The following is a 15,528-nucleotide window of genomic DNA, read 5'->3' as shown; positions in this document are numbered from 1 at the left end:
ATTGAAAAACAAAAACCTTTTGTGTTATTTTTATATTTGCAATGAAATTTCATTAATCTTTCTATTATATTAAATTTTGAATTTTCTTTCCAATTTCTTATGAGTTGAATATTTGGGTTTCTAATGAATGCATATTTACCTTTTTGTCCAATTTGTAAGTTTTTAAAGATAATTTTTCATGTCATTGGTTATATGCTTTAGTACTTCATTTTTTCAATATATTTATGTATCATATGAAAGTACTTTTTATTTATTCATCTATAGTCATATATGTCAATGTATTTTATTATACATGATATGACATGAGATATGAGACATGATACACAATGCACAAAAGTGATATAACAATACATGACATGTATTCAACAACACTGATGACAAGAAATTTCTTCACTTGATTTTCATCTAAAAACTTATGCTGTAATTTAATAGTCTAAAGCAAAATAGAGGAAACAAATATGCTTGGAGGTCGACTTCATAATCTTCACATAAAAATATAAGGAGATGCCAACAAAAGCATGAAATGATACGGAAAATTTGTGAGCCTAATTGAGATTACAAACAGAAGCATGAAATGCAAATTTTAAAAGTTTGCACAAGATTTTTCAAAGGATTTGAAATATGAATAATCGACCCTAACAACTTTAAAACTGTGCAGCATGGACTCGGGTAGATATGTCGGATCTAACTGTCAAGCCTCTTCCAGAAACCCAGATCTTATGATGGGACTTGGCTCAAAATACGTACAAGGGCTGGGTAAAGCTACAAGGAAACATCCTACACAGTCAAATGCCTTACATTTCATATAATACTGAACTGAAAATTGTTATCCCCTTTAAGGATATAATTGAACATAGTGAAAGTTAAATAGGATGTCGTTGAAAGAAAAAATTTGTATAACTCTTTCCATGTGAGGCAAGAAAAAAAAATTCACAGATAACACTCTATTATTGTCATGTGTTAACATGACCACAGACATTTTCTACCCCCTACCATTGCAATAAATAAATAAATTTGATAACTACACTTATCCAAGATATAACAGCCTTTCAAAAAAATTGAAATTCACATAGGACCAAGGTTTTAAATAACGCTGGCGGTTACCATAATGATAGAGGTAATGCGGATGCGGTTGCGGTGTGTAACAGTTGTAGCGTAATGGTGGCGGCAACCGAAACCATGAATTTTTTAATTATTCGCACAACTTTAGGAAAACATATCGATACACGTGTTTTTATTTCAGAATCACATTTAGTGAGGCACAAAATGATTTTTCGTATTTTTGTTTAGTTTTAAAACATGATCCAATATATATACTAATTTTTATATTAGTTTTAAGTTGCTATAGAGAATTATCCTATTGTTAAATTTATTTAATTTTCTTTACTTTACTAATTATAATTATGGATAATTTTCCGATTTGTTAAGAAAAAAAATGAATATTAAAAACACAATTGTCTCATAAATAGGAGTTCAAAATACAAAATGTCAACATAATAATGTAAAAGTATATAACATGAAATTTAAATTTTGTTCAATAAATTTAACATAAGAGAAATAGATTAAGTTCATATTCAAATATAATTAAGTAAAAAAGTAATGAAATCTTGTAGAACTTGAAGATTGGACATTCAAAACATGTATAGGTAACATTTTTTCTTAAGTTCTATGTAACTAGAAAATAAAAAGAGAAAATAGCAATATATACAAAATTTATAAAAAATATATATATATAGAAGTGTAACGGTTGTAACGATGTTGTAGTGGCAATGTAACGGTTGCTACGACCTTTACGTAACGGTAGTAGCTGTTATGGTAGTGAATTTCTGTCACACCGCTATAGCAGCCGTAACGGCTAGCAGTAACCACTGCAACCGTTACGTAACGGCGTTATGTAACAGTTGCAGCCGCTTTTTAAAACCTTGATCATCAACCACCACCACCATCATCTAACCCAATTCCAACCCCATGTTTCACAAACTCCAATCACTACCTACTTTACCACCACACTCAACCTTAAACATTCACAACAACACAATCATCCATGAATCACCATAAAGTTTCCAAATACCCAAACACGAGAGGCATTTCTCTTCGATTTGGAGAAGCTTTGCAATGACAGACCCAATGCAATATAGATCACAATATGCAGAATTTCAGTTCCACTAATCTTTGCCAATGGCCATAATGGTGGGCGCACACACACTTCGCTGGCCAAAAATGTCATGCCCCACTTTTTATTACTCGAAGTCATTACCAAGTTCATTAACTTAATTCAATTTCAGAGATAACATGCGGAAATAAACTCAAATGTTCAACTAAAAGGAGTGAACAATAACTTTCTCTTTCGAGTACTAATTAAGTACAACATGAGTATAATGAACAAATTGCCCTCAGGCTTACAACATTGAATAATCAAATGAAGGGTGCAACCCTTTTTACATATATGGCGTTCCGCCTACAACAAAGAGGCCCCGTGGCCAACAAATAAGAAGATCCAAATCTTGTAGTACATCCTGCTAAACACCTGAAAAAGATTCAACAAAGTGGGATGAACATATAGTCCAGTAGGGATTTCAACATGGCTCTCAACAATAACAACTTACAGATATCTATGATCATGAATGCTCAATCTCATACTAGAATAGTAATGTGACAGTTTATACAATATATATATATATATATATATATATATATATATATAAACCTTCCTTGAAAACAACCATTTCAATCAACACCACAGGCGATTCAATTCTATTTTCTTTTCATTAACCCCCGCTCCCAATCTTTCATAACATTAACAATTCCTTAGGGATTAAATTCACTAAGCCCACTACTCTCTTCCATTTCTACACATACTATAGATGTCCCCCTTTCAAAACATGTTTCTAGAGTGTTCGGTCTCTTTCACACTACCAAAAGACAAAATGCATTTTGGTTCATTCTCAATTCAGTTATAACTATACATGCACAAGATAAACCAATGAGGCAACTCGGCCCTCCAAGACTGTAACCAACACAAATCATGATGTTCTCAGAAACATTGAAACTATAACAACAACCAAACTTGCTCTACTAGCTATGTGTGTAGTAAGCCAAAGATACACCTTTTACAACAACAAGCCAGTTTACCAGGCGCTAGCTGGAGGGGTATGGTACCTTCGATTATTAGCGCAGACAGTTCTTCAGGCGCTAGCTGGAAGGTCACGGTACCTCTGATTATTAGCGCAGGGTATAACACCACCAACCAAATGCAACAAGGCACAACTAACATGTATAACACATATACATAAACCATCCAGATACAAACAATGTGTTAAAGTATATGAACACATAACTACCTCTTCCCGGGCAAGCATACATATATAATGTATCTCAACAATTCATCACATACGATGTTCCATTAACAATGGTATAATGCATACACGACAATTCAACACAACCATGTCATCCTCCACCGATGACCAAGGACAAAACCTCTAGATGCAAATATTTAGTACATCTATTAAGGACTCAACTACTATGAGACCACAAACTCAACAACAACATTAACATGGTAGTTAAAGCTACGATTCCCCACAAGTGTGTGTTCGACACTCAAGATACAACATTTCAATGTTTATACTTATTTCAGAAAATACCTTTCCCATTTCACAAAACAAGTTCCCACTCCCTTTTGCTTTTACAAAACTAACTTCATCCCTTTTGCTTTTACAAAACTAACTTCATCCCTTTTGTTTCCACAAAACCGATCCCATTCCTTTTTGTTTTCACAAAAATCAATTCCATGGACGATAACGCCATAACTTATTTTAATCCACTACATTCTTTCCAAAGCCATTCCAAATTTATCATGCAAATTAAGTCATAATCTTCAAATTTGGGTTTTCCTCTCTCTTTCCCAATATTGACCAAAAAGGGTTCAATCAACTACAACCCACAACATTGACCTCATTTCATACCCAAAATACATAAGTGTTTGCCCAAAGATCAAAACCCCTCTTTCAATTTATCATGACACATATAAATTAGGGCTTTTCTATATTTCAACAACAACATGCTATTTCACGCCACAAATAGTCCAATGAACAACCAAGGACAATAAATCCATTTGTTAATCAACCAACTCTAGGTTCCCTCATGATTTTCAAACAAACCCAACATAGGTATGGTTTTCATGCAATACAAAACTACCACATGTCTATCTATAGACGAAGTATTGAAAAAGAACAAGGAATTCCCTACCTCAAATGTAGAACCCAAGGAGAAGAAGAGCTAAACTCGGAAGTGCTCCAAACTCCAACTTTCTCGGATCAAAACGAAGCCCTCAATGATCAACACACTTTTTGTAAAGGCCAAAGGGTAGGAGGATACTCCTACTAGATCAAACCCTAGAGAGAAGTCAGGTTTCTAGTGAGAGAAGCTCTCCAATGGAGTTTTAGAAAAGTAAGAGAGAGAGTGTGGATGTAAAAAGTGATTTAAAATAGCCTAGCTGTCAACTGATATACGACTCTCCCGCTCGAGCGGAGAACACAACGCTCGAGCGTCAAGGGCAAAAAGCTAGGTACGCTCGAGCGCAAAAAGTCCCGCTCGAGCGCCAAGACACAAGAATAAAGTACATCCACTCGAGCGCGAAAACCAGTCCGCTCGAGCGTAGATTTCTCCTTTCCAGAACTTACACCAAACAGTACAACCCGCTCGAGCGCTAACAAGCCCGCTCGAGCGTGACCCGCTCGAGCACAAGAAATCAGCTCGAGCGTAGAAAACACATCTGCAGAAGTTTTGCAGAGGTACGAAATACTGAAACTGTGAAAACCCCGCTCGAGCGCAAGAAGACCTGCTCGAGCGGACCGTCCAAAAAAAAAAACTGGGCAACTATAATGGGAGCCAAGGCTCTACCAACCTGAAACAACCGAGCCCAACACAATCTAAAACTCAAACAAAAGAGTTTAAAGGTTGACAACACGATAGTTACAACTACCAACACAACGGAACCGCATCCGGAAAACAACAGAACAGAAAAGGGATAACTGGGATCGCTATAAAAAAGACCACAACTACCACAAACATTGCCCATGCCTCTTCCACCACCAAAATCAAACCCCTATCATCCATCATTTATCAGATATCATACACAACCCAAAGCCTAACTTGATAAAAGATATGCTCTGAGAAGGATTATTGACCAAAAATAAGAAAAAGGCTTGGCAATGAAAAAAAAATTCAACAAGGGTATTGTTATAGTAGTTGTAAAAAGATCAAAATGCCACTAATGCAAGACAAGGTTTGTTGATGTTACAAATCAATACCATTTCCATCTAAATCTACTCCAGATAAGCAACATGAATCAGCCACCAGGTCCACCAATAAAGCATGGCCTTTAAAAAGCCACTGCACCCATGACCCATATATTTTATATTCTTTTGCCTATTTTCTCCATTGATTCAAATATAACAATCATTCGGCTATTGTTGGACAATATGCCGGTTGAATGGGTTTAAGAGCTTACAGATGGGCCAAAAAGTTAGAGATTGCAAAGTTCAGCTCACCAAAGATGTTGAAGTTGATTCGGGAGTTAGAATGTGTGCCCATTGAGTGCTTTGTTGATTGGTAGTTTAGATCAGGGCCGGCCCTGAGATTTGTGGGGCCTAAGGCGCCCTGTGAAAATGGGGCCCCTCGAATATTTTTTTTTTAATAAAAAATTTATGCATAAAATGATAAGTATCTACAAATTTTTTATTTAAGTATACTTGAACATATAATCATTAAAATTATAAACTAAAATTTACTTTCATATATTAAGATAGGAAGAAATCAGTATAATGACTCCAAAACATTAAAAACTGGTTTTGTTGCTTTATAGTTTAGCAATATCCAGCTTACAATTAACCCAACGATCACTTAAATACTACTCTTCTTGCATTTTTAGCTGCAAAATCACTAATTAAGTTTGTATAATCTAATTTATCTACCAAATCCTTTTCAATAGACAATATAGCTAATCCATTCAATCTTTCTTGTGACATTGTTGATCGAAGGTAGGATTTGATCAATTTTAACTTTGAAAAACTTCTTTCTTCAGAGGCAACGGTAACTGGAATAGTCAATAATATTCGATACGCAATCCAGGCATTTGGAAAACAACCATCCATCAATTTCAAATAATTCATCACCTCAATTGGCCTACTGATTTCTTTTGGCAAAATTTCTTTGAAGACTTTCAACTCAGAAAATAAATCTCTCCCATCAATATCCATAAGCCCATCATGTTTCAAAAAGTCTTCAAGATTAGCACAATAAGTCTTCAAGCACTCATCATTGGTAGAATTTAACTTCTTCAAATCAAACAAAAATCCAAAAGTTTCATCATATATTTGAAATTGTTCAAATCTACTCTTAAGTGAAGAAAGAGCTTGATCTATTATATATATGAAATAATTAACTCTAAAGGATTCTTCAGCTGATTGTGCAACCTCTTCACTAACATTCTCATCAAAATGTTTCTTTCTACGAATGACACGCCTTTCACGAAATGTAGGCTCAATCTCCATTTCAATTGCAACTTCTTTAGCTTCAATCATGGCCTCCAAAAATCCAGTTTCTCTATACTTCTCAAGAAATGTAATGAGTCCTTTTAATTGATGTATAGCAACATCAATATGCATGTCTTCAGCTTGAAATGTCTTGCTAACAGAATTAACAGCAAACAACAGATTGTGCCAAATAATCATGCCAAGCAAAAACTCAAAGTTCTCAATTTCAGATGTAACTAAGGATTCAGCTTCACACTTTGTATTGGGATCATCAGCTTCTTTTTCCAACTGAATTAAAGCATCTCTAATTTGTGGAGCTTGGTACCGTATAGCTTTAACACTTTCAAGGCGACTTTCCCAACGAGTTTGTGATAATGGCTTAAGTGTGAGACCTTCCACATTGTCTTTGAAAATTTTCCACCTCTTTGTAGAAGATGAAAACAACACATATATGCGTTGTACCACTCTAAAGAAATATATAGCTTTGGAACAAGAGGTAGCCATATCACAAAGGGCAAGATTAAGACTATGACACCCACATGGCGTGTAGAATGCTCTTGGATTTATTTCAAGTACTCTTTTTTGTACACCTTTGTGTCTCCCTTTCATATTAGAGCCATTATCATATCCTTGCCCTCTTATATCACCAATATCAAGCTGGAGTGTGTGCAATGCCTCTCTAAGTACATTAAAAAGTCCCAACCCCGATGTATCATCCACTTTCAAAAATTCTAAAAAGAATTCTTCTACCTTTACCGGACTAGTTGAAACATCTACACATCTTATCACAAGAGACATTTGTTCTTCATGACTAACATCTGGAGTACAATCAAGAATAATTGAAAAATATTTCGCTTCTTTGATTCTTGCCACAATCGTACTCTTGATCTCTGTAACGCCCTCAAATAATAACATTAATCCCATTAAATAAGACATGCATTGATATTCAAAAGTTCCACATTCTTTCATTTATCAGAGTTTCATTACAAAAAGTATTACATGTTAACAACAAAAGCAAATGCCCTACGGGCTTACAGCTTTCCAAGTTAACACTTGGTTACAACAAAAGAGTACTAACTCATACACATTAAGCCCTTGTCTTGAATTTACATGTAATACATCAAAAGCAAAATGACAAAAGTATGTCCGCCTCTAGCCTCCCAAGCTATGTCCTTGGAGGTGGCATGCTACCTGTACCTAAAAATGATATTCCCATATAGGGTGAGCCACAGCCCAGTAGAAATACACTAAACCAACCATGAACAATGACAAAAAAATTAGCAATTGATAGATGGCCAACACTGATACATTCACATAAATCACATATTTATGCCATACGACTTATGAGTCCAAGTTACTTTCCATTTTCCCCTTTTCAACAGATAAGCATGTTAGCTCTATCATTATTTCAGCAGATATGTATAAAAACTATATCCCACATTCACAGATAAGCGTATAAGCTATATCCACATTCTCAACAGATATGTATAACAACAATATCCCACATTCACAGATAAGCATATAAGCTGTATCCACACTTCACAAAGATAAGCATATAAGCTCTATCTTCACTTCTCTAGACAAGCATATGAGCTGTATCTACGGAGTTCATCCCCTATCTTCTCCCAATACTATCCGGTTTAGAGGTACATCCCCTATCTTCCCCTAAACCGCGGAGTACATCCTCCATCTCCTCCTCTTAAACATAACGTATACAAACACATTGGTTCTATATACAATCACTCAATACATACAGTTAATGTACTCTATCAACCGTCAAATTCCATGACACATTCCATTGATTAGTTTCCGTTTGCCTAATCATCATGCATTGTCTACAACAATCACGACTATCCTCCACCGATAGCCCAAAGCAGTTATTTCTAAACAGGAAATAAATGCACAATGGATATTCAATCAACATTTCATTCCGGTGAGTGACAATTAGTTCAACTACACCCTTTTTCCCCATACATTCCCACTCTCAACAGATATCATTTCATTACCACAATTCTCACAATTAATTATCCCAATTAATCAAACAATGTAATTAGGTCAATTCCCATAACTAACATTTCAACCCTTAGGTCCCATTTTCATCAATGATTCAACATTTATTCCATTTCTCTATGCCAAACATGCATCTAGGTTTATTATGAATAAAACCCCAACTTTTGTAAAATAACACAAAAGCCCCAAACTTTCACCAAACTACCAAACCAACCCCAACATCTCAAAATACCAAAATTTAAAGACAAAATCCATAGAGAGGAGTAGGATATCCCTACCTCGAAGTTTGAGCCAAAAAGGAGATGAAGACTCGAAGATCAAAGTGCTCCAAATCCAAACTTTTTCAGATTAAGTCGAAGCTCTCAACGCCCTCTATCTTTTTAACAAAGGCCCTAGGCTAGATTCACACTCTAGGGAGATCAAATCTTAGAGAGAGTGTAAGTTTAGAGAGAGAGAGTCTCGGATCTAGGGTTTGAAAGAAAAAGAAAGTGAAAAACTGATGTTCAAAAACGCTACTGTCCGCTGATATAAAACACGCTCGCTCGAGCGAAGACTTTGTCGCTCGAGTGACCAGACACAGAAAACTCTCGCTCGAGCCAAGAAGTTCTCGCTCGAGCCAACAACTCAGAAGTGCGCTCAAGCGAAAGAACTCTCGCTCGAGCCAACAACTCAAACCCTCAGGTCTGCAACCAGAAGCACGCTCGAGCGACAGACTTCTCGCTCGAGCGAAGAACAACCAGACCGCTCGAGCGAAGGAAGCTCGCTCGAGCCAAGAAATGCAACTCTCAGGTCCAGAACCAGACGCAATCGCTCGCTCGAGCGAAGCCACTCTGGCTCGATCCACCAGACACGAACTTAACTCTCGCTCGAGCGACCAACTCCTCGCTCGAGCGAAGGTCCAAAAATCTGGGCACCAGCACTAGGCTCCCAAACACAACCAACCTGTACCAAACCTGCCCAACACATCCTATAACTCAATATACAAAGTAAAAAGGATGTAAACAAGATAATAGACAACTACCAACATCCACGGACACATGTCCGGATCACTGTACAACAAGGGTAAACCCGGGATCGCTATAATCTCACTCGCTAACATTTGTATCAATTCATTTTGGATTTTGTGGCCAAGATAATTGTAGACACCCCATTTTTGACCGTCCTCAAGACTCGGACGTCACCGTTTGTACACTCGGTGATTATCCATGTTTGTGTTCGTTTGGAGTTCCCGGAGGCCTCGGCTCGCGTGCCTTGCCTCAGGATCTCCGAACTCCACCGTTTAGTGTCTGGTTTTGCACCAAACACTTGCATCTTGCCCTTGAGAGGCAGGGTAGGGCTTGTAGACCATCCCTACCCACCACCGGCAGTGGCTAGATGCCACCGGCTGGTGTCTGCTGTCACCGGCAATGTAGTTTGCCGGCCGGCACTATTTGTTGCCGGTCAGCACTTTATTGTGCCGGTCGGCACTCTTTTTGGCCAAGATGGCATTTTTGGCCGGCCGATTGCTGTTCAGTTGCTTTTTGAGATATTTTTAGGCAGCTGTATTGCAGTGACTTTCCCTCCATACACGTGTATGGAGGGATCTCCCTCTATTGTAGCTTGTCTTGTAAGCTTTACAAGACATAAGGCTTATATAGAGAGAGGCTCTCTCTTGGCTTGAGGGGTTAGACACTTAGGATATTTTGGAGAGCTTAGACAGCCATTGTTAGGGTTTGAGTTCTAGGGTTAGGGTTTGCTACACCTTATCTCTCTCTTTTTCCCTCTTGTGTGTGTTTTAGTCCATACTATTGCACACAAGCACCTAGTGTTTCACCTTTCTCTTGGAACTGAGGTTCTAAGGGACTGATTTTGAGGTTTTGAAGCTGACTTCAAGCCAAGGAGGGCCATTGGAGCACCATTGTTGAAGAAGGCTTCAAGGGTAAGAATTTTTCCCCTTTTTACCCCATTCTTGCACCTTATTTTTACCTGCCTTAAATTTTTTTTTGAGCTTGGTATATAATACAAAAAAGTTCTATTTTTAGGCCCTCTTTATTGTTTATTAAGAGTGCTTTGTTGTTTGAGGGTTGTTGACCACCCTTAGGCCTCAAAAGGCCTCATTTTGAGCCATTTTGTGCTAGCTCCGGGATTTTGGTGTTGAGGTCTCTTCACCACTGAAATCTTGAGGGATTTCAGTGGTGAAGATGATGCTTTGAAGTCCCAAGAAGGAGTGGGCCTCCCCCTCTCCTTGTTGTCCTTGAAAAGGGCATATTTTGGCCTCTTAAGGAAGCCTATGCTTGAGTGTGTGTTGAGCATGTTTGGTTTGTTTTTCATGCTTATATATCCATAATATAACATGATTTTAAGTTGGTTTTGGAACTCCATGCATGCTTAGCATAGTTTCCATGTAATGCCTTGTTTATGCCTTAACATGTCTTAGGTTGTTAGCCTTTGTTGGAGCATGTTTTAGGCTTAGTCTTGTGAAGATTATGTGCTTATTTTGCCATGTTTTAGATCTGTCCATAAGTATTTGGGTTGGTTTTAGCATGCATTATATAGCTCCTTTGTATTTGGGCTTGTTGGCCTTGAGTATGCGCATGTATAGCATGCCATCTTTGCATTGTTTTGGTGATTTGGGACCATCCTATATGCCATTTCAGTCCCATTTCCATGCTTGTTTGATTGCCTTGCATGCCTCTTTAATGCTTTGGAAGCATGTGTTGCATGCTCCCTGTTTCGACCATTTGTGCATGCCTTTGTTTTAAGCCATTTAGATGCCATCTAAGTGGTCTTTCGGGCCTTATGTTATGTGCTAAAACTCTGTTTTGGGTCAATAAGTTCATACCATGTTTAGTCTTGCAAGTGTATTTCAATGCTCCTTGGATTTGCTTTGAACACTTAGACTATTTGTCGCATGTTTAGCTTGATTTGTTGCTTGGTTTGGCACCATCCTAACATGCATTTTCAATGCTTATGTTGCATGCTAATTGTCCATGATTCCCCCCTTTCAAGTGTGCTTGAATGTTGTTTGATTTGTGCTCAAGTGTTGGTCCTTATGTGCATGTGTGTGTGTATGCCATTTAGCCCTCACTCTTTAGCACTTATGGCCACTGTTTTAGGCCTTATTAGAGCTGCCTAATTCATGTATAAGACCACCTTTCCATCTATTTGCATTGCCCTATGTATGCTTGTATGCTTGCATAAGTGCTTTGCCATGCAATGTTGCATCCTTAGCTTGTATGCCTAGGTTGCATTGCATCTTGCATGCATTCCTTGTCCCTTGACTTGGGTGATAGGGATTGGGAGTTTTGTTTGATTGGTTTGCATACATTTGAAATCAAAGTTGCATACTTGGTTCTTTGGGCCATCATGCATGGAAATGCGTGATTGGTGGTTCGAGAACCGAGACACATGTCCCTTTGAGTCATCACAATGATAAGAGACAGGGTTGGTGCATACATGCCTTGAATTGTGCTGCCATGCCTTGTTTTGCCCTCTGTTGCTGTAAGTTGCAGGTTCTGCAGGAATACTCTGCCGACCGGCAGTGTAATGTGCTGACCAGCAACAATTTCTCTGCCGACAGATTCAATTTTGTGCTGATGGCCATACCACACTGCCGGTGGCAATTTCAATCGGCCGGTGGTGATCCTCTCTGTCCAAGGGATCAGTCCTGAGGCTTTGACAGCCTCCAGAGGAGGAAAGGAAGGAAAACAGAGGCAGCCCGTGCATGGTGGCGCGCTTCCCGAGGCGTTTTCCTGTTTTAATTAATTTATTTAATTTGTTAATTAAATTAGTTAATTTGTAATATTAATTAGCTTGCGTAGTTAATTTATTTGTAATATTTATTCGGTCCCTCCGAGCGAGGGCAAATCTGTAATAAGTATGCGTGGGTGGTGTGTATGTCTCCCAACCTCACTTCTTTCTTCCCTTTTACTTACCCGCTTTAATGGTTAGTATTAGGGCACGTTTAATTTAGCATACCTTATGCTATGCATGCGTGCATCCATGCATTCGTATTACATGCATTAGGCTCGGTACATCACGCTAACTGCATCAATATTTCAATTCCCAAACTGAATATGTGATAGTTGTGCATTTCTCACATACCATGTTTAGGATAGCCGAGCCTATTCTAGCAACACTTTGTATGCGATGCATTAGGCACTTAACATGGACTTGGATCATGCATGTTTGCTAACAAGTTCTTTGTTTTGGCACGGAGTACGATGTAAGTATTTCCGCTTTAGCATATCGCATGAGTGTGAATGTTGCCATGTCAGCATGCTTAACATGTGGCTAGATGCTTATGTGTTAAAATGTTTTGAATGCCTGTGGGTGAAGGTTGGATTGTTTGAGTTGGAAAAACTCATTGAAATCCGTGTTTTTAGCCTACTTGCGAGTAGCAAACTTCAAAGCATTTTCAAAACAAACGGATATGCAATGTTTCTTTCCAAATTAGGCAATCTAGTCTATACTTGTTTGCTGCGCGCATAACATAGTAATTCTAGGCTAATAATTGGTTTAAGAACACATAAAGTTTTCAACAACGGATATCACGGTTAGTAGAGGCCGGTCTTCGGACCGGGCGAAAGGGGGTGCTCATAGCTGACCTTCCCCGATCGTACCCAAGCTCCCGAGCCGAGACAACTCCGGTGATGACGGACATGTGGCCTTCGGCACCGAGTTAGGGTTTCCTAAATTCCCCCATTTTAAAATATTTAGGTGGCGACTCTGTATCTGGCAAAGCAGTCCATGTTTGGCACTACTTTTTCAAAAATCTGTTTCTCAAAACGATTTGCCAGATTTGGACTCTTTGGTTCAGATTAAGAACCGTGACACAAATCGAGTCCGAACTGTAGCATGAGGCCCACGGGCGCGTCTACAGTTTCTGGCGACTCTACTGGGGATTTTAGAGAGCTTGACACGAACTCATGATATCCTGTTTTGATTTCATTTATGTGTTTCTTTGCATTGCATGTGCATTGGTGCGCCTAGGAACACAGTGTTTGCCATCTGCCATTCCTGAACGGTTCGCCGGACGCTTGTCTTGTCAAGGCATGTCCATAAGGCTGACCGGCTATGGGCTCTGACAGCATGGGAACACAAACCCCGGTTTACCGGGGCACCCTTTTGACCATTCGACCTAGTGCATATTTGGATCCATAGTGACCATTCCAAGCTAGGACAGGTTGCTTACCCGATGCTAAGTTGTTTGAAACCGCTGTGTGCGTAGTGAAACCCTAGCTCCTGACAAAATAGGACAGGAAAACCTTACCCCAACATAGGGGTGTTTTGTTCTCTTTACTTGCTATGTGCTTTTAGAGTGTTGCTCTACAGGAATGCACATGTCAGTTTGCAAGTTTGAGTATCGAACCTGGGGACACCAGTATCAGTATCAGTTGTGAGAATCAGTTGTCCGCGGGTATCGGTTCAGTTTTCGGGAACAGTGACTTCTGGGAACAGTGATCGGCAGTAGGGTACAGTTGTTTGGCTACACCCGTGTTTGATCAGTTTGGGCTGAAATACTGTCTGTCTTTCTTTCAGTTCAGAGAGTTGCAGAGTTGATACAGAATAGCCCGTGTCTCCCCTTTGCTGAGGCAAGATTTATGGCGGCACAAAGTTTAGAAGAAATTGTGGTTATGACGGCTGCATTGGAGCAAGGAACTGCTCCGCAGAGTGAGGCCAACATCAGTATGTCGCACCCACCCAGGTTGCCCGTTGTGCACCCAGTCTGGGCTCCCCATTTATACCAGGCTCGCGAGCCCACCACCTTCGAATTGATGGGGATGATAGGCGATCTCCAGAGGTCCGTGGCCGATCTAGCCTATGGAATGTCGGCTTCACCGCCAGCGGCGCCGTATGCCGGGAATTTCGTACCACAGGAGCCCCCGCTGCTGGGGTGAATTGTGATAGAGCTCAGCCAGCCAGAGGTGGCTTCCGGCTATAGCCACGGCATGCCAGCACCAACCCCGACCCTTGATCAGGCTGAGGCCAAAGGAAAAGACAAGGCAAAGATAGACGCCGATCCCATTGAGCAACTGCTGTGGGCAGTCGAGGCTCTGAAAGTCAGGGGGATGAACAAGCAACAAACATCTGCAATAGTGACCAAAGCTGTAGATGATGCTTTCCCCGCTCCAATCAAAGGCAGTTCAAGCCAGGCAGAAAACCGGGATGGGCCTCGTCATGCCCAGACAATTCCAGTAGTTCCCAACCCTACACCGGGGAAGGTTCAAAAAGCTAAGGCAGCGGCAGCTGATCCTTTCGCCAGCGCATCTGGCAAGAATCCTCAAACTACAAAGTACCTGCCTCGAGGGCGCAGGGTCTTTCACGACCTCCACATGCCTTTGTCTAGGGCATTGTTAATATTGGCGAAGAAGGGGCATCTTAAGCCTTTGGACCCCCGGCCACTCCCGAAGAATCTCCCCACCACTCATGATGCTACCTTGTACTGCGCGTACCCTCAACAGTCCGGTCACAGTACCGATGGATGTTCCCGCCTTCGTCATGAAGTGCAGGATTTGATTGATAACAAGGTTATCCTACTACCCACCTTAGGCAAGCCCGTCACCACTCAGTTGTTGGATTTCGAGGGCTCAGATACTGCGAGTATGTGAAGTGGACCGCCTGCGGGCAACATTTGGTGTATTTTTGAAGCGTCTGGCACGCATTTTTGAGCATCGGTGAAACCGAGTTTTGTAAATCCTGGCTTGGATGTCGAGTCAGTCTTTTGTTTTGAGTCTGTCTCTTTGCCTTGAGTCAGTCTTTTTTGCTTAAGGGTCTGTCTGGTTGTATCGAGTCAGTCCCCGTTGTATATAATACCAGGTGATTCAGGGGTTGTTGCCTCGAACACCGTCTTGTTTTGCAATTATTTGTTTTTTTTTTGAGTCTGTTTCTGCCGAGGGACCAGTTGCATCAACAAACCCGAACGGAACAGCTGTTGCTATCTCAACTTCATGCTCGCTTTCAGCATAAGTGCCAGAGAATTCGATTGGGTCGACAGTACATCTCG

At 39.9% G+C, this 15,528-nt stretch overlaps 1 protein-coding gene and 1 pseudogene across 1 annotated transcript in view; both read right to left on the bottom strand.

Annotated features, from left to right (window-relative positions):
- The window catches only part of LOC114293458 (uncharacterized), a 103,789-nt gene that overhangs the window by 11,765 nt on the left and 76,496 nt on the right, over nt 1-15,528 (bottom strand). The gene's annotated exons all lie outside the window — the stretch shown is intronic.
- Nucleotides 5,628-7,413, bottom strand: LOC145813558 (uncharacterized; annotated as a pseudogene).

The sequence above is a fragment of the Camellia sinensis genome, chromosome 15 (genome assembly GCF_055761805.1).
Source record: "Camellia sinensis isolate YWXY chromosome 15, ASM5576180v1, whole genome shotgun sequence".
NCBI classification, from domain to species: domain Eukaryota; kingdom Viridiplantae; phylum Streptophyta; class Magnoliopsida; order Ericales; family Theaceae; genus Camellia; species Camellia sinensis.
Note: the sequence above shows the minus strand (reverse complement) of the source record. Positions and strands in the feature narration are given on the sequence as shown.